We start from the raw sequence: 15,000 nt of genomic DNA, 5'->3' as shown, positions 1-15,000 counted from the left end.
TCTTTCCCATACCGGGAGTTGAACCGGGCCACCTGGGTGAAAACCAGGAATCCTAACCGCTAGACCATATGGGAAGACACATACTTAAAATACACATCACAGACAAATCTTTAAATGTTGACATTATGCCTGTTGGATTTAAAAGCTACATCTTTTTTTTTTTTCTCAGAGATGTTGGGGAATGTCCAGATGAAATCCGTCTAAAATGTGTTTGAAGTGAGAACAGCCAGAAGCACTGAAAGGTATACAGTATCATTCCCAGCTTGATTTCAGTCAATTAAATAATGTATTGAGCCAGCCAGGAGTCGAACCTAGAATCTTCTGATCCGTAGTCAGACACGTTATCCATTGCGCCACTGGCCCCACGTCTAAGCTGAAGTCAGGTCACAGCTAGACCAGTGTACACAGTCATAGCGTCTGTCAACAACAAGGTTCCTTGGTTTTCTGTTTCAGATGCATATCTTAATTTGATCCTCCTGTTGTTGCATGAATTTTACTGCAGAGCAAGAAATGCAGCCATGAAGTGTATTCAACGTTTAAAAAGCCTTGTATAATTTGAATCTACATAACATGTCACATTTCCTGTTGCTGAGGGAATATTGTTGTGTTGTGTGAAACTGCTGCATCTGTTGTTACACAAGTGCGTACCTAACGACAAGATATTCTTTCCCATACCGGGAGTTGAACCCGGGCCACCTGGGTGAAAACCAGGAATCCTAACCGCTAGACCATATGGGAAGACACATACTTAAAATACACATCACAGACAAATCTTTAAATGTTGACATTATGCCTGTTGGATTTTAAAAGCTACATCTTTTTTTCTCAGAGATGTTGGGGAATGTCCAGATGAAATCCGTCTAAAATGTGTTTGAAGTGAGAACAGCCAGAAGCACTGAAAGGTATACAGTATCATTCCCAGCTTGATTTCAGTCAATTAAATAATGTATTGAGCCAGCCAGGAGTCGAACCTAGAATCTACTGATCTGTAGTCAGACATGTTATCCATTGCACCACTGGCCCCATCTAAGCTGAAGTCAGGTCACAGCTAGACCAGTGTACACAGTCATAGCGTCTGTCAGCGACAAGGTTCCTTGGGATTTCAGTTACAGATGCATATCTTAATTTGATCCTCCTGTTGTTGCATGAATTTTACTGCAGAGCAAGAAATGCAGCCATGAAGTGTATTCAACGTTTAAAAGCCTTGTATAATTTGAATCTACATAACATGTCACATTTCCTGTTGCTGAGGGAATATTGTTGTGTTGTGTGAAACTGCTGCATCTGTTGTTACACAAGTGCGTACCTAACGACAAGATATTCTTTCCCATACCGGGAGTTGAACCCGGGCCACCTGGGTGAAAACCAGGAATCCTAACCGCTAGACCATATGGGAAGATACGTACTTAAAATACACATCACAGACAAATCTTTAAATGTTGACATTATGCCTGTTGGATTTAAAAGCTACATCTTTTTTCTCAGAGATGTTGGGGAATGTCCAGATGAAATCCGTCTAAAATGTGTTTGAAGTGAGAACAGCCAGAAGCACTGAAAGGTATACAGTATCATTCCCAGCTTGATTTCAGTCAATTAAATAAAGTATTGAGCTAGCCAGGAGTCGAACCTAGAATCTACTGATCTGTAGTCAGACATGTTATCCATTGCACCACTGGCCCCACGTCTAAGCTGAAGTCAGGTCACAGCTAGACCAGTGTACACAGTCATAGCGTCTGTCAGCGACAAGGTTCCTTGGGATTTCAGTTACAGATGCATATCTTAATTTGATCCTCCTGTTGTAACATGAATTTTACTGCAGAGCAAGAAATGCAGCCATGAAGTGTATTCAATGTTTAAAAGCCTTGTATAATTTTAATCTACATAACATGTCACATTTCCTGTTGCTGAGGGAATATTGTTGTGTTGTGTGAAACTGCTGCATCTGTTGTTACACAAGTGCGTACCTAACGACAAGATATTCTTTCCCATACCGGGAGTTGAACCCGGGCCACCTGGGTGAAAACCAGGAATCCTAACCGCTAGACCATATGGGAAGACACATACTTAAAATACACATCACAGACAAATCTTTAAATGTTGACATATGCCTGTTGGATTTAAAAGCACATCTTTTTTTCTCAGAGATGTTGGGGAATGTCCAGATGAAATCGGTCTAAAATGTGTTTGAAGTGAGAACAGCCAGAAGCACTGAAAGGTATACAGTATCATTCCCAGCTTGATTTCAGTCAATTAAATAATGTATTGAGCCAGCCAGGAGTCGAACCTAGAATCTTCTGATCCGTAGTCAGACACGTTATCCATTGCGCCACTGGCCCCACGTCTAAGCTGAAGTCAGGTCACAGCTAGACCAGTGTACACAGTCATAGCGTCTGTCAACAACAAGGTTCCTTGGTTTTCTGTTTCAGATGCATATCTTAATTTGATCCTCCTGTTGTTGCATGAATTTTACTGCAGAGCAAGAAATGCAGCCATGAAGTGTATTCAACGTTTAAAAAGCTTTGTATAATTTGAATCTACATAACATGTCACATTTCCTGTTGCTGAGGGAATATTGTTGTGTTGTGTGAAACTGCTGCATCTGTTGTTACACAAGTGCGTACCTAACGACAAGATATTCTTTCCCATACCGGGAGTTGAACCCGGGCCACCTGGGTGAAAACCAGGAATCCTAACCGCTAGACCATATGGGAAGACACATACTTAAAATACACATCACAGACAAATCTTTAAATGTTGACATTATGCCTGTTGGATTTAAAAGCTACATCTTTTTTTCTCAGAGATGTTGGGGAATGTCCAGATGAAATCCGTCTAAAATGTGTTTGAAGTGAGAACAGCCAGAAGCACTGAAAGGTATACAGTATCATTCCCAGCTTGATTTCAGTCAATTAAATAATGTATTGAGCCAGCCAGGAGTCGAACCTAGAATCTTCTGATCCGTAGTCAGACACGTTATCCATTGCGCCACTGGCCCCACGTCTAAGCTGAAGTCAGGTCACAGCTAGACCAGTGTACACAGTCATAGCGTCTGTCAACAACAAGGTTCCTTGGTTTTCTGTTTCAGATGCATATCTTAATTTGATCCTCCTGTGTTGTTGCATGAATTTTACTGCAGAGCAAGAAATGCAGCCATGAAGTGTATTCAACGTTTAAAAAGCCTTGTATAATTTGAATCTACATAACATGTCACATTTCCTGTTGCTGAGGGAATATTGTTGTGTTGTGTGAAACTGCTGCATCTGTTGTTACACAAGTGCGTACCTAACGACAAGATATTCTTTCCCATACCGGGAGTTGAACCCGGGCGAAAACCAGGAATCCTAACCGCTAGACCATATGGGAAGACACATACTTAAAATACACATCACAGACAAATCTTTAAATGTTGACATTATGCCTGTTGGATTTGAAAGCTACATCTTTTTTTCTCAGAGATGTTGGGGAATGTCCAGATGAAATCCGTCTAAAATGTGTTTGAAGTGAGAACAGCCAGAAGCACTGAAAGGTATACAGTATCATTCCCAGCTTGATTTCAGTCAATTAAATAATGTATTGAGCCAGCCAGGAGTCTAACCTAGAATCTTCTGCTCCGTAGTCAGACACGTTATCCATTGCGCCACTGGCCCCACATCTAAGCTGAAGTCAGGTCACAGCTAGACCAGTGTACACAGTCATAGCGTCTGTCAACAACAAGGTTCCTTGGTTTTCTGTTTCAGATGCATATCTTAATTTGATCCTCCTGTTGTTGCATGAATTTTACTGCAGAGCAAGAAATGCAGCCATGAAGTGTATTCAACGTTTAAAAAGCTTTGTATAATTTGAATCTACATAACATGTCACATTTCCTGTTGCTGAGGGAATATTGTTGTGTTGTGTGAAACTGCTGCATCTGTTGTTACACAAGTGCGTACCTAACGACAAGATATTCTTTCCCATACCGGGAGTTGAACCCGGGCCACCTGGGTGAAAACCAGGAATCCTAACCGCTAGACCATATGGGAAGACACATACTTAAAATACACATCACAGACAAATCTTTAAATGTTGACATTATGCCTGTTGGATTTAAAAGCTACATCTTTTTTCTCAGAGATGTTGGGGAATGTCCAGATGAAATCCGTCTAAAATGTGTTTGAAGTGAGAACAGCCAGAAGCACTGAAAGGTATACAGTATCATTCCCAGCTTGATTTCAGTCAATTAAATAATGTATTGAGCCAGCCAGGAGTCGAACCTAGAATCTTCTGATCCGTAGTCAGACACGTTATCCATTGCGCCACTGGCCCCACATCTAAGCTGAAGTCAGGTCACAGCTAGACCAGTGTACACAGTCATAGCGTCTGTCAACAACAAGGTTCCTTGGTTTTCTGTTTCAGATGCATATCTTAATTTGATCCTCCTGTTGTTGCATGAATTTTACTGCAGAGCAAGAAATGCAGCCATGAAGTGTATTCAACGTTTAAAAAGCTTTGTATAATTTGAATCTACATAACATGTCACATTTCCTGTTGCTGAGGGAATATTGTTGTGTTGTGTAAAACTGCTGCATCTGTTGTTACACAAGTGCGTACCTAACGACAAGATATTCTTTCCCATACCGGGAGTTGAACCGGGCCACCTGGGTGAAAACCAGGAATCCTAACCGCTAGACCATATGGGAAGACACATACTTAAAATACACATCACAGACAAATCTTTAAATGTTGACATTATGCCTGTTGGATTTAAAAGCTACATCTTTTTTTTTCTCAGAGATGTTGGGGAATGTCCAGATGAAATCCGTCTAAAATGTGTTTGAAGTGAGAACAGCCAGAAGCACTGAAGAAAGGTATACAGTATCATTCCCAGCTTGATTTCAGTCAATTAAATAATGTATTGAGCCAGCCAGGAGTCGAACCTAGAATCTTCTGATCCGTAGTCAGACACGTTATCCATTGCGCCACTGGCCCCACGTCTAAGCTGAAGTCAGGTCACAGCTAGACCAGTGTACACAGTCATAGCGTCTGTCAACAACAAGGTTCCTTGGTTTTCTGTTTCAGATGCATATCTTTAATTTGATCCTCCTGTTGTTGCATGAATTTTACTGCAGAGCAAGAAATGCAGCCATGAAGTGTATTCAACGTTTAAAAAGCTTTGTATAATTTGAATCTACATAACATGTCACATTTCCTGTTGCTGAGGGAATATTGTTGTGTGAAAGCGCTGCATCTGTTGTTACACAAGTGCGTACCTAACGACAAGATATTCTTTCACATACCGGGAGTTGAACCCGGGCCACCTGGGTGAAAACCAGGAATCCTAACCGCTAGACCATATGGGAAGACACATACTTAAAATACACATCACAGACAAATCTTTAAATGTTGACATTATGCCTGTTGGATTTAAAAGCTACATCTTTTTTTCTCAGAGATGTTGGGGAATGTCCAGATGAAATCCGTCTAAAATGTGTTTGAAGTGAGAACAGCCAGAAGCACTGAAAGGTATACAGTATCATTCCCAGCTTGATTTCAGTCAATTAAATAATGTATTGAGCCAGCCAGGAGTCGAACCTAGAATCTTCTGATCCGTAGTCAGACACGTTATCCATTGCGCCACTGGCCCCACATCTAAGCTGAAGTCAGGTCACAGCTAGACCAGTGTACACAGTCATAGCGTCTGTCAACAACAAGGTTCCTTGGTTTTCTGTTTCAGATGCATATCTTAATTTGATCCTCCTGTTGTTGCATGAATTTTACTGCAGAGCAAGAAATGCAGCCATGAAGTGTATTCAACGTTTAAAAAGCTTTGTATAATTTGAATCTACATAACATGTCACATTTCCTGTTGCTGAGGGAATATTGTTGTGTTGTGTAAAACTTCTGCATCTGTTGTTACACAAGTGCGTACCTAACGACAAGATATTCTTTCCCATACCGGGAGTTGAACCCGGGCCACCTGGGTGAAAACCAGGAATCCTAACCGCTAGACCATATGGGAAGACACATACTTAAAATACACATCACAGACAAATCTTTAAATGTTGACATTATGCCTGTTGGATTTAAAAGCTACATCTTTTTTCTCAGAGATGTTGGGGAATGTCCAGATGAAATCCGTCTAAAATGTGTTTGAAGTGAGAACAGCCAGAAGCACTGAAAGGTATACAGTATCATTCCCAGCTTGATTTCAGTCAATTAAATAATGTATTGAGCCAGCCAGGAGTCGAACCTAGAATCTTCTGATCCGTAGTCAGACACGTTATCCATTGCGCCACTGGCCCCATACCTAAGCTAAAGTCAGGTCACAGCTAGACCAGTGTACACAGTCATAGCGTCTGTCAACAACAAGGTTCCTTGGTTTTCTGTTTCAGATGCATATCTTAATTTGATCCTCCTGTTGTTGCATGAATTTTACTGCAGAGCAAGAAATGCAGCCATGAAGTGTATTCAACGTTTAAAAAGCTTTGTATAATTTGAATCTACATAACATGTCACATTTCCTGTTGCTGAGGGAATATTGTTGTGTTGTGTAAAACTGCTGCATCTGTTGTTACACAAGTGCGTACCTAACGACAAGATATTCTTTCCCATACCGGGAGTTGAACCCGGGCCACCTGGGTGAAAACCAGGAATCCTAACCGCTAGACCATATGGGAAGACACATACTTAAAATACACATCACAGACAAATCTTTAAATGTTGACATTATGCCTGTTGGATTTAAAAGCTACATCTTTTTTTTCTCAGAGATGTTGGGGAATGTCCAGATGAAATCCGTCTAAAATGTGTTTGAAGTGAGAACAGCCAGAAGCACTGAAAGGTATACAGTATCATTCCCAGCTTGATTTCAGTCAATTAAATAATAATGTATTGAGCCAGCCAGGAGTCGAACCTAGAATCTTCTGATCCGTAGTCAGACACGTTATCCATTGCGCCACTGGCCCCACGTCTAAGCTGAAGTCAGGTCACAGCTAGACCAGTGTACACAGTCATAGCGTCTGTCAAGAACAAGGTTCCTTGGTTTTCTGTTTCAGATGCATATCTTAATTTGATCCTCCTGTTGTTGCATGAATTTTACTGCAGAGCAAGAAATGCAGCCATGAAGTGTATTCAACGTTTAAAAAGCTTTGTATAATTTGAATCTACATAACATGTCACATTTCCTGTTGCTGAGGGAATATTGTTGTGTTGTGTAAAACTTCTGCATCTGTTGTTACACAAGTGCGTACCTAACGACAAGATATTTTTTCCCATACCGGGAGTTGAACCCGGGACACCTGGGTGAAAACCAGGAATCCTAACCGCTAGACCATATGGGAAGACTCATACTTAAAATACACATCACAGACAAATTTTTAAATGTTGACATTATGCCTGTTGGATTTAAAAGCTACATCTTTTTTTCTCAGAGATGTTGGGGAATGTCCAGATGAAATCCGTCTAAAATGTGTTTGAAGTTAGAACAGCCAGAAGCACTGAAAGGTATACAGAATCATTCCCAGCTTGATTTCAGTCAATTAAATAATGTATTGAGCCAGCCAGGAGTCGAACCTAGAATCTTCTGCTCCGTAGTCAGACACGTTATCCATTGCGCCACTGGCCCCACGTCTAAGCTGAAGTCAGGTCACAGCTAGACCAGTGTACACAGTCATAGCGTCTGTCAACAACAAGGTTCCTTGGTTTTCTGTTTCAGATGCATATCTTAATTTGATCCTCCTGTTGTTGCATGAATTTTACTGCAGAGCAAGAAATGCAGCCATGAAGTGTATTCAACGTTTAAAAAGCTTTGTATAATTTGAATCTACATAACATGTCACATTTCCTGTTGCTGAGGGAATATTGTTGTGTTGTGTAAAACTTCTGCATCTGTTGTTACACAAGTGCGTACCTAACGACAAGATATTCTTTCCCATACCGGGAGTTGAACCCGGGCCACCTGGGTGAAAACCAGGAATCCTAACCGCTAGACCATATGGGAAGACACATACTTAAAATACACATCACAGACAAATTTTTAAATGTTGACATTATGCCTGTTGGATTTAAAAGCTACATCTTTTTTTCTCAGAGATGTTGGGGAATGTCCAGATGAAATCGGTCTAAAATGTGTTTGAAGTGAGAACAGCCAGAAGCACTGAAAGGTATACAGTATCATTCCCAGCTTGATTTCAGTCAATTAAATAATGTATTGAGCCAGCCAGGAGTCGAACCTAGAATCTTCTGATCCGTAGTCAGACACGTTATCCATTGCGCCACTGGCCCCACATCTAAGCTGAAGTCAGGTCACAGCTAGACCAGTGTACACAGTCATAGCGTCTGTCAACAACAAGGTTCCTTGGTTTTCTGTTTCAGATGCATATCTTAATTTGATCCTCCTGTTGTTGCATGAATTTTACTGCAGAGCAAGAAATGCAGCCATGAAGTGTATTCAACGTTTAAAAAGCTTTGTATAATTTGAATCTACATAACATGTCACATTTCCTGTTGCTGAGGGAATATTGTTGTGTTGTGTAAAACTTCTGCTGTTACACAAGTGCGTACCTAACGACAAGATATTCTTTCCCATACCGGGAGTTGAACCCGGGCCACCTGGGTGAAAACCAGGAATCCTAACCGCTAGACCATATGGGAAGACACATACTTAAAATACACATCACAGACAAATCTTTAAATGTTGACATTATGCCTGTTGGATTTAAAAGCTACATCTTTTTTTCTCAGAGATGTTGGGGAATGTCCAGATGAAATCGGTCTAAAATGTGTTTGAAGTGAGAACAGCCAGAAGCACTGAAAGGTATACAGTATCATTCCCAGCTTGATTTCAGTCAATTAAATAATGTATTGAGCCAGCCAGGAGTCGAACCTAGAATCTTCTGATCCGTAGTCAGACACGTTATCCATTGCGCCACTGGCCCCACGTCTAAGCTGAAGTCAGGTCACAGCTAGACCAGTGTACACAGTCATAGCGTCTGTCAACAACAAGGTTCCTTGGTTTTCTGTTTCAGATGCATATCTTAATTTGATCCTCCTGTTGTTGCATGAATTTTACTGCAGAGCAAGAAATGCAGCCATGAAGTGTATTCAACGTTTAAAAAGCTTTGTATAATTTGAATCTACATAACATGTCACATTTCCTGTTGCTGAGGGAATATTGTTGTGTTGTGTGAAACTGCTGCATCTGTTGTTACACAAGTGCGTACCTAACGACAAGATATTCTTTCCCATACCGGGAGTTGAACCCGGGCCACCTGGGTGAAAACCAGGAATCCTAACCGCTAGACCATATGGGAAGACACATACTTAAAATACACATCACAGACAAATCTTTAAATGTTGACATTATGCCTGTTGGATTTAAAAGCTACATCTTTTTTTCTCAGAGATGTTGGGGAATGTCCAGATGAAATCCGTCTAAAATGTGTTTGAAGTGAGAACAGCCAGAAGCACTGAAAGGTATACAGTATCATTCCCAGCTTGATTTCAGTCAATTAAATAATGTATTGAGCCAGCCAGGAGTCGAACCTAGAATCTTCTGATCCGTAGTCAGACACGTTATCCATTGCGCCACTGGCCCCACATCTAAGCTGAAGTCAGGTCACAGCTAGACCAGTGTACACAGTCATAGCGTCTGTCAAGAACAAGGTTCCTTGGTTTTCTGTTTCAGATGCATATCTTAATTTGATCCTCCTGTTGTTGCATGAATTTTACTGCAGAGCAAGAAATGCAGCCATGAAGTGTATTCAACGTTTAAAAAGCTTTGTATAATTTGAATCTACATAACATGTCACATTTCCTGTTGCTGAGGGAATATTGTTGTGTTGTGTGAAACTGCTGCATCTGTTGTTACACAAGTGCGTACCTAACGACAAGATATTCTTTCCCATACCGGGAGTTGAACCCGGGCCACCTGGGTGAAAACCAGGAATCCTAACCGCTAGACCATATGGGAAGACACATACTTAAAATACACATCACAGACAAATCTTTAAATGTTGACATTATGCCTGTTGGATTTAAAAGCTACATCTTTTTTTCTCAGAGATGTTGGGGAATGTCCAGATGAAATCCGTCTAAAATGTGTTTGAAGTGAGAACAGCCAGAAGCACTGAAAGGTATACAGTATCATTCCCAGCTTGATTTCAGTCAATTAAATAATGTATTGAGCCAGCCAGGAGTCGAACCTAGAATCTTCTGATCCGTAGTCAGACACGTTATCCATTGCGCCACTGGCCCCACGTCTAAGCTGAAGTCAGGTCACAGCTAGACCAGTGTACACAGTCATAGCGTCTGTCAACAACAAGGTTCCTTGGTTTTCTGTTTCAGATGCATATCTTAATTTGATCCTCCTGTTGTTGCATGAATTTTACTGCAGAGCAAGAAATGCAGCCATGAAGTGTATTCAACGTTTAAAAAGCTTTGTATAATTTGAATCTACATAACATGTCACATTTCCTGTTGCTGAGGGAATATTGTTGTGTTGTGTGAAACTGCTGCATCTGTTGTTACACAAGTGCGTACCTAAAGACAAGATATTCTTTCCCATACCGGGAGTTGAACCCGGGCCACCTGGGTGAAAACCAGGAATCCTAACCGCTAGATCATATGTGAAGACAGATACTTAAAATACACATCACAGACAAATCTTTAAATGTTGACATTATGCCTGTTGGATTTAAAAGCTACATCTTTTTTTCTCAGAGATGTTGGGGAATGTCCAGATGAAATCCGTCTAAAATGTGTTTGAAGAAAAACAGCCAGAAGCACTGAAAGGTATACAGTATCATTCCCAGCTTGATTTCAGTCAATTAAATAGTGTATTGAGCCAGCCAGGAGTCGAACCTAGAATCTTCTGATCTGTAGTCAGACACGTTATCCATTGCGCCACTGGACCCACATCTAAGCTGAAGTCAGGTCACAGCTAGACCGGTGTACACAGTCATAGCATCTGTCAAAAACAAGGTTCCTTGGTTTTCTGTTTCAGATGCATATCTTAATTTGATCCTCCTGTTGTTGCATGAATTTTACTGCAGAGCAAGAAATGTAGCCATGAAGTGTATTCAACGTTTAAAAAGGATTGTATAATTTGAATCTACATAACATGTCAAATTTCCTGTTGCTGAGGGAATATTGTTGTGTTGTGTGAAACTGCTGCATCTGTTGTTACACAAGTGCATACCTAACGACAAGATATTCTTTCCCATACCGGGAGTTGAACCCGGGCCACCTGGGTGAAAACCAGGAATCCTAACCTCGCTAGACCATATGGGAAGACACATACTTAAAATACACATCACAGACAAATCTTTAAATGTTGACATTATGCCTGTTGGATTTAAAAGCTACATCTTTTTTCTCAGAGATGTTGGGGAATGTCCAGATGAAATCGGTCTAAAATGTGTTTGAAGTGAGAACAGCCAGAAGCACTGAAAGGTATACAGTATCATTCCCAGCTTGATTTCAGTCAATTAAATAATGTATTGAGCCAGCCAGGAGTCGAACCTAGAATCTTCTGATCCGTAGTCAGACACGTTATCCATTGCGCCACTGGCCCCACATCTAAGCTGAAGTCAGGTCACAGCTAGACCAGTGTACACAGTCATAGCGTCTGTCAACAACAAGGTTCCTTGGTTTTCTGTTTCAGATGCATATCTTAATTTGATCCTCCTGTTGTTGCATGAATTTTACTGCAGAGCAAGAAATGCAGCCATGAAGTGTATTCAACGTTTAAAAAGCTTTGTATAATTTGAATCTACCAACATGTCACATTTCCTGTTGCTGAGGGAATATTGTTGTGTTGTGTGAAACTGCTGCATCTGTTGTTACACAAGTGCGTACCTAACGACAAGATATTCTTTCCCATACCGGGAGTTGAACCCGGGCCACCTGGGTGAAAACCAGGAATCCTAACCGCTAGACCATATGGGAAGACACATACTTAAAATACACATCACAGACAAATCTTTAAATGTTGACATTATGCCTGTTGGATTTAAAAGCTACATATTTTTTTCTCAGAGATGTTGGGGAATGTCCAGATGAAATCGGTCTAAAATGTGTTTGAAGTGAGAACAGCCAGAAGCACTGAAAGGTATACAGTATCATTCCCAGCTTGATTTCAGTCAATTAAATAATGTATTGAGCCAGCCAGGAGTCGAACCTAGAATCTTCTGATCCGTAGTCAGACACGTTATCCATTGCGCCACTGGCCCCACGTCTAAGCTGAAGTCAGGTCACAGCTAGACCAGTGTACACAGTCATAGCGTCTGTCAACAACAAGGTTCCTTGGTTTTCTGTTTCAGATGCATATCTTAATTTGATCCTCCTGTTGTTGCATGAATTTTACTGCAGAGCAAGAAATGCAGCCATGAAGTGTATTCAACGTTTAAAAAGCTTTGTATAATTTGAATCTACATAACATGTCACATTTCCTGTGGGAATATTGTTGTGTTGTGTGAAACTGCTGCATCTGTTGTTACACAAGTGCGTACCTAACGACAAGATATTCTTTCCCATACCGGGAGTTGAACCCGGGCCACCTGGGTGAAAACCAGGAATCCTAACCGCTAGACCATATGGGAAGACACATACTTAAAATACACATCACAGACAAATCTTTAAATGTTGACATTATGCCTGTTGGATTTAAAAGCTACATTTTTTTTCTCAGAGATGTTGGGGAATGTCCAGATGAAATCCGTCTAAAATGTGTTTGAAGTGAGAACAGCCAGAAGCACTGAAAGGTATACAGTATCATTCCCAGCTTGATTTCAGTCAATTAAATAATGTATTGAGCCAGCCAGGAGTCGAACCTAGAATCTTCTGATCCGTAGTCAGACACGTTATCCATTGCGCCACTGGCCCCACGTCTAAGCTGAAGTCAGGTCACAGCTAGACCAGTGTACACAGTCATAGCGTCTGTCAACAACAAGGTTCCTTGGTTTTCTGTTTCAGATGCATATCTTAATTTGATCCTCCTGTTGTTGCATGAATTTTACTGCAGAGCAAGAAATGCAGCCATGAAGTGTATTCAACGTTTAAAAAGCCTTGTATAATTTGAATCTACATAACATGTCACATTTCCTGTTGCTGTGGGAATATTGTTGTGTTGTGTGAAACTGCTGCATCTGTTGTTACACAAGTGCGTACCTAACGACAAGATATTCTTTCCCATACCGGGAGTTGAACCCGGGCCACCTGGGTGAAAACCAGGAATCCTAACCGCTAGACCATATGGGAAGACACATACTTAAAATACACATCACAGACAAATCTTTAAATGTTGACATTATGCCTGTTGGATTTAAAAGCTACATCTTTTTTTCTCAGAGATGTTGGGGAATGTCCAGATGAAATCCGTCTAAAATGTGTTTGAAGTGAGAACAGCCAGAAGCACTGAAAGGTATACAGTATCATTCCCAGCTTGATTTCAGTCAATTAAATAATGTATTGAGCCAGCCAGGAGTCGAACCTAGAATCTTCTGATCCGTAGTCAGACACGTTATCCATTGCGCCACTGGCCCACATCTAAGCTGAAGTCAGGTCACAGCTAGACCAGTGTACACAGTCATAGCGTCTGTCAACAACAAGGTTCCTTGGTTTTCTGTTTCAGATGCATATCTTAATTTGATCCTCCTGTTGTTGCATGAATTTTACTGCAGAGCAAGAAATGCAGCCATGAAGTGTATTCAACGTTTAAAAAGCCTTGTATAATTTGAATCTACATAACATGTCACATTTCCTGTTGCTGAGGGAATATTGTTGTGTTGTGTGAAACTGCTGCATCTGTTGTTACACAAGTGCGTACCTAACGACAAGATATTCTTTCCCATACCGGGAGTTGAACCCTGGCCACCTGGGTGAAAACCAGGAATCCTAACCGCTAGAACATATGGGAATTTACATACTTAAAATACACATCACAGACACATCTTTAAATGTTGACATTATGCCTGTTGGATTTAAAAGCTACATCTTTTTTCTCAGAGATGTTGGGGAATGTCAAGGTGAAATCCGTCTAAAATGTGTTTGAAGTGAGAACAGCCAGAAGCACTGAAAGGTATACAGTATCATTCCCAGCTTGATTTCAGTCAATTAAATAAAGTATTGAGCCAGCCAGGAGTCGAACCTAGAATCTTCTGATCCGTAGTCAGACACGTTATCCATTGCGCCACTGGCCCCACGTCTAAGCTGAAGTCAGGTCACAGCTAGACCAGTGTACACAGTCATAGCGTCTGTCAACAACAAGGTTCCTTGGTTTTCTGTTTCAGATGCATATCTTAATTTGATCCTCCTGTTGTTGCATGAATTTTACTGCAGAGCAAGAAATGCAGCCATGAAGTGTATTCAACGTTTAAAAAGCCTTGTATAATTTGAATCTACATAACATGTCACATTTCCTGTTGCTGAGGGAATATTGTTGTGTTGTGTAAAACTGCTGCATCTGTTGTTACACAAGTGCGTACCTAACGACAAGATATTCTTTCCCATACCGGGAGTTGAACCCGGGCCACCTGGGTGAAAACCAGGAATCCTAACCGCTAGACCATATGGGAAGACACATACTTAAAAACACATCACAGACAAATCTTTTAAATGTTGACATTATGCCTGTTGGATTTTTAAAGCTACATCTTTTTTTCTCAGAGATTTGTTTGAAGATGCGAAAAAAACATCGTTTCAAAACTTAACATCATTTTTTAAAATTCAGAAATGTTGGGGAATGTCCAAAAGATGAAATCCGTTTCTAAAATTGTTTGAAGTGAGAACAGCCAGAAGCACTGAAAGGTATACAGTATCATTCCCAGCTTGATTTCAGTCAATTAAATAATGTATTGAGCCAGCCAGGAGTCGAACCTAGAATCTTCTGATCCGTAGTCAGACACGTTATCCATTGCGCCACTGGCCCCACGTCTAAGCTGAAGTCAGGTCACAGCTAGACCAGTGTTCACAGTCAGTAGCGTCTGTCAACAACAAGGTTCCTTGGTTTTCTGTTTCAGATGC

General features: G+C 40.8%; 41 non-coding genes across 41 annotated transcripts; all 41 read right to left on the bottom strand.

Moving 5' to 3' along the window:
- Positions 1-3: 3 nt before the first annotated feature.
- Positions 4-74, bottom strand: trnae-uuc (transfer RNA glutamic acid (anticodon UUC)). The gene has a single exon. It is a non-coding gene; the product is annotated as a tRNA-Glu (tRNA).
- A 216-nt stretch (positions 75-290) lies between these two features.
- On the bottom strand, positions 291-363 carry trnar-acg (transfer RNA arginine (anticodon ACG)). Its single transcript has one exon. It is a non-coding gene; the product is annotated as a tRNA-Arg (tRNA).
- A 303-nt stretch (positions 364-666) lies between these two features.
- trnae-uuc (transfer RNA glutamic acid (anticodon UUC)) lies at positions 667-738 on the bottom strand. The gene has a single exon. It is a non-coding gene; the product is annotated as a tRNA-Glu (tRNA).
- A 586-nt stretch (positions 739-1,324) lies between these two features.
- trnae-uuc (transfer RNA glutamic acid (anticodon UUC)) lies at positions 1,325-1,396 on the bottom strand. Its single transcript has one exon. It is a non-coding gene; the product is annotated as a tRNA-Glu (tRNA).
- A 586-nt stretch (positions 1,397-1,982) lies between these two features.
- Positions 1,983-2,054, bottom strand: trnae-uuc (transfer RNA glutamic acid (anticodon UUC)). The gene has a single exon. It is a non-coding gene; the product is annotated as a tRNA-Glu (tRNA).
- A 209-nt stretch (positions 2,055-2,263) lies between these two features.
- trnar-acg (transfer RNA arginine (anticodon ACG)) lies at positions 2,264-2,336 on the bottom strand. The gene has a single exon. It is a non-coding gene; the product is annotated as a tRNA-Arg (tRNA).
- Positions 2,337-2,639: 303 nt separating this feature from the next.
- On the bottom strand, positions 2,640-2,711 carry trnae-uuc (transfer RNA glutamic acid (anticodon UUC)). The gene has a single exon. It is a non-coding gene; the product is annotated as a tRNA-Glu (tRNA).
- A 211-nt stretch (positions 2,712-2,922) lies between these two features.
- On the bottom strand, positions 2,923-2,995 carry trnar-acg (transfer RNA arginine (anticodon ACG)). The gene has a single exon. It is a non-coding gene; the product is annotated as a tRNA-Arg (tRNA).
- Positions 2,996-3,950: 955 nt separating this feature from the next.
- Positions 3,951-4,022, bottom strand: trnae-uuc (transfer RNA glutamic acid (anticodon UUC)). The gene has a single exon. It is a non-coding gene; the product is annotated as a tRNA-Glu (tRNA).
- Positions 4,023-4,232: 210 nt separating this feature from the next.
- On the bottom strand, positions 4,233-4,305 carry trnar-acg (transfer RNA arginine (anticodon ACG)). The gene has a single exon. It is a non-coding gene; the product is annotated as a tRNA-Arg (tRNA).
- Positions 4,306-4,608: 303 nt separating this feature from the next.
- On the bottom strand, positions 4,609-4,679 carry trnae-uuc (transfer RNA glutamic acid (anticodon UUC)). Its single transcript has one exon. It is a non-coding gene; the product is annotated as a tRNA-Glu (tRNA).
- A 216-nt stretch (positions 4,680-4,895) lies between these two features.
- On the bottom strand, positions 4,896-4,968 carry trnar-acg (transfer RNA arginine (anticodon ACG)). Its single transcript has one exon. It is a non-coding gene; the product is annotated as a tRNA-Arg (tRNA).
- A 299-nt stretch (positions 4,969-5,267) lies between these two features.
- On the bottom strand, positions 5,268-5,339 carry trnae-uuc (transfer RNA glutamic acid (anticodon UUC)). The gene has a single exon. It is a non-coding gene; the product is annotated as a tRNA-Glu (tRNA).
- A 211-nt stretch (positions 5,340-5,550) lies between these two features.
- trnar-acg (transfer RNA arginine (anticodon ACG)) lies at positions 5,551-5,623 on the bottom strand. The gene has a single exon. It is a non-coding gene; the product is annotated as a tRNA-Arg (tRNA).
- Positions 5,624-5,926: 303 nt separating this feature from the next.
- On the bottom strand, positions 5,927-5,998 carry trnae-uuc (transfer RNA glutamic acid (anticodon UUC)). Its single transcript has one exon. It is a non-coding gene; the product is annotated as a tRNA-Glu (tRNA).
- A 210-nt stretch (positions 5,999-6,208) lies between these two features.
- trnar-acg (transfer RNA arginine (anticodon ACG)) lies at positions 6,209-6,281 on the bottom strand. Its single transcript has one exon. It is a non-coding gene; the product is annotated as a tRNA-Arg (tRNA).
- Positions 6,282-6,584: 303 nt separating this feature from the next.
- On the bottom strand, positions 6,585-6,656 carry trnae-uuc (transfer RNA glutamic acid (anticodon UUC)). Its single transcript has one exon. It is a non-coding gene; the product is annotated as a tRNA-Glu (tRNA).
- Positions 6,657-6,871: 215 nt separating this feature from the next.
- Positions 6,872-6,944, bottom strand: trnar-acg (transfer RNA arginine (anticodon ACG)). The gene has a single exon. It is a non-coding gene; the product is annotated as a tRNA-Arg (tRNA).
- Positions 6,945-7,247: 303 nt separating this feature from the next.
- On the bottom strand, positions 7,248-7,319 carry trnae-uuc (transfer RNA glutamic acid (anticodon UUC)). The gene has a single exon. It is a non-coding gene; the product is annotated as a tRNA-Glu (tRNA).
- A 587-nt stretch (positions 7,320-7,906) lies between these two features.
- On the bottom strand, positions 7,907-7,978 carry trnae-uuc (transfer RNA glutamic acid (anticodon UUC)). Its single transcript has one exon. It is a non-coding gene; the product is annotated as a tRNA-Glu (tRNA).
- A 211-nt stretch (positions 7,979-8,189) lies between these two features.
- Positions 8,190-8,262, bottom strand: trnar-acg (transfer RNA arginine (anticodon ACG)). Its single transcript has one exon. It is a non-coding gene; the product is annotated as a tRNA-Arg (tRNA).
- Positions 8,263-8,559: 297 nt separating this feature from the next.
- trnae-uuc (transfer RNA glutamic acid (anticodon UUC)) lies at positions 8,560-8,631 on the bottom strand. Its single transcript has one exon. It is a non-coding gene; the product is annotated as a tRNA-Glu (tRNA).
- Positions 8,632-8,842: 211 nt separating this feature from the next.
- Positions 8,843-8,915, bottom strand: trnar-acg (transfer RNA arginine (anticodon ACG)). The gene has a single exon. It is a non-coding gene; the product is annotated as a tRNA-Arg (tRNA).
- A 303-nt stretch (positions 8,916-9,218) lies between these two features.
- trnae-uuc (transfer RNA glutamic acid (anticodon UUC)) lies at positions 9,219-9,290 on the bottom strand. The gene has a single exon. It is a non-coding gene; the product is annotated as a tRNA-Glu (tRNA).
- Positions 9,291-9,501: 211 nt separating this feature from the next.
- On the bottom strand, positions 9,502-9,574 carry trnar-acg (transfer RNA arginine (anticodon ACG)). Its single transcript has one exon. It is a non-coding gene; the product is annotated as a tRNA-Arg (tRNA).
- A 303-nt stretch (positions 9,575-9,877) lies between these two features.
- trnae-uuc (transfer RNA glutamic acid (anticodon UUC)) lies at positions 9,878-9,949 on the bottom strand. The gene has a single exon. It is a non-coding gene; the product is annotated as a tRNA-Glu (tRNA).
- A 211-nt stretch (positions 9,950-10,160) lies between these two features.
- trnar-acg (transfer RNA arginine (anticodon ACG)) lies at positions 10,161-10,233 on the bottom strand. The gene has a single exon. It is a non-coding gene; the product is annotated as a tRNA-Arg (tRNA).
- A 303-nt stretch (positions 10,234-10,536) lies between these two features.
- trnae-uuc (transfer RNA glutamic acid (anticodon UUC)) lies at positions 10,537-10,608 on the bottom strand. Its single transcript has one exon. It is a non-coding gene; the product is annotated as a tRNA-Glu (tRNA).
- A 210-nt stretch (positions 10,609-10,818) lies between these two features.
- trnac-aca (transfer RNA cysteine (anticodon ACA)) lies at positions 10,819-10,892 on the bottom strand. The gene has a single exon. It is a non-coding gene; the product is annotated as a tRNA-Cys (tRNA).
- Positions 10,893-11,194: 302 nt separating this feature from the next.
- trnae-uuc (transfer RNA glutamic acid (anticodon UUC)) lies at positions 11,195-11,268 on the bottom strand. Its single transcript has one exon. It is a non-coding gene; the product is annotated as a tRNA-Glu (tRNA).
- Positions 11,269-11,478: 210 nt separating this feature from the next.
- trnar-acg (transfer RNA arginine (anticodon ACG)) lies at positions 11,479-11,551 on the bottom strand. Its single transcript has one exon. It is a non-coding gene; the product is annotated as a tRNA-Arg (tRNA).
- Positions 11,552-11,853: 302 nt separating this feature from the next.
- trnae-uuc (transfer RNA glutamic acid (anticodon UUC)) lies at positions 11,854-11,925 on the bottom strand. The gene has a single exon. It is a non-coding gene; the product is annotated as a tRNA-Glu (tRNA).
- Positions 11,926-12,136: 211 nt separating this feature from the next.
- Positions 12,137-12,209, bottom strand: trnar-acg (transfer RNA arginine (anticodon ACG)). Its single transcript has one exon. It is a non-coding gene; the product is annotated as a tRNA-Arg (tRNA).
- A 297-nt stretch (positions 12,210-12,506) lies between these two features.
- On the bottom strand, positions 12,507-12,578 carry trnae-uuc (transfer RNA glutamic acid (anticodon UUC)). Its single transcript has one exon. It is a non-coding gene; the product is annotated as a tRNA-Glu (tRNA).
- Positions 12,579-12,788: 210 nt separating this feature from the next.
- trnar-acg (transfer RNA arginine (anticodon ACG)) lies at positions 12,789-12,861 on the bottom strand. Its single transcript has one exon. It is a non-coding gene; the product is annotated as a tRNA-Arg (tRNA).
- A 303-nt stretch (positions 12,862-13,164) lies between these two features.
- On the bottom strand, positions 13,165-13,236 carry trnae-uuc (transfer RNA glutamic acid (anticodon UUC)). The gene has a single exon. It is a non-coding gene; the product is annotated as a tRNA-Glu (tRNA).
- Positions 13,237-13,447: 211 nt separating this feature from the next.
- trnar-acg (transfer RNA arginine (anticodon ACG)) lies at positions 13,448-13,520 on the bottom strand. Its single transcript has one exon. It is a non-coding gene; the product is annotated as a tRNA-Arg (tRNA).
- A 302-nt stretch (positions 13,521-13,822) lies between these two features.
- On the bottom strand, positions 13,823-13,894 carry trnae-uuc (transfer RNA glutamic acid (anticodon UUC)). The gene has a single exon. It is a non-coding gene; the product is annotated as a tRNA-Glu (tRNA).
- A 210-nt stretch (positions 13,895-14,104) lies between these two features.
- trnar-acg (transfer RNA arginine (anticodon ACG)) lies at positions 14,105-14,177 on the bottom strand. The gene has a single exon. It is a non-coding gene; the product is annotated as a tRNA-Arg (tRNA).
- Positions 14,178-14,480: 303 nt separating this feature from the next.
- Positions 14,481-14,552, bottom strand: trnae-uuc (transfer RNA glutamic acid (anticodon UUC)). The gene has a single exon. It is a non-coding gene; the product is annotated as a tRNA-Glu (tRNA).
- A 280-nt stretch (positions 14,553-14,832) lies between these two features.
- trnar-acg (transfer RNA arginine (anticodon ACG)) lies at positions 14,833-14,905 on the bottom strand. The gene has a single exon. It is a non-coding gene; the product is annotated as a tRNA-Arg (tRNA).
- Positions 14,906-15,000: the final 95 nt, after the last annotated feature.

Source organism: Oncorhynchus nerka, linkage group LG15 (assembly GCF_034236695.1).
Source record: "Oncorhynchus nerka isolate Pitt River linkage group LG15, Oner_Uvic_2.0, whole genome shotgun sequence".
Classification (NCBI taxonomy): Eukaryota; Metazoa; Chordata; class Actinopteri; order Salmoniformes; family Salmonidae; genus Oncorhynchus; species Oncorhynchus nerka.
The sequence above is the reverse complement of the archived record's forward strand: the minus strand, read 5'-3'. Positions and strand labels throughout refer to the sequence as shown.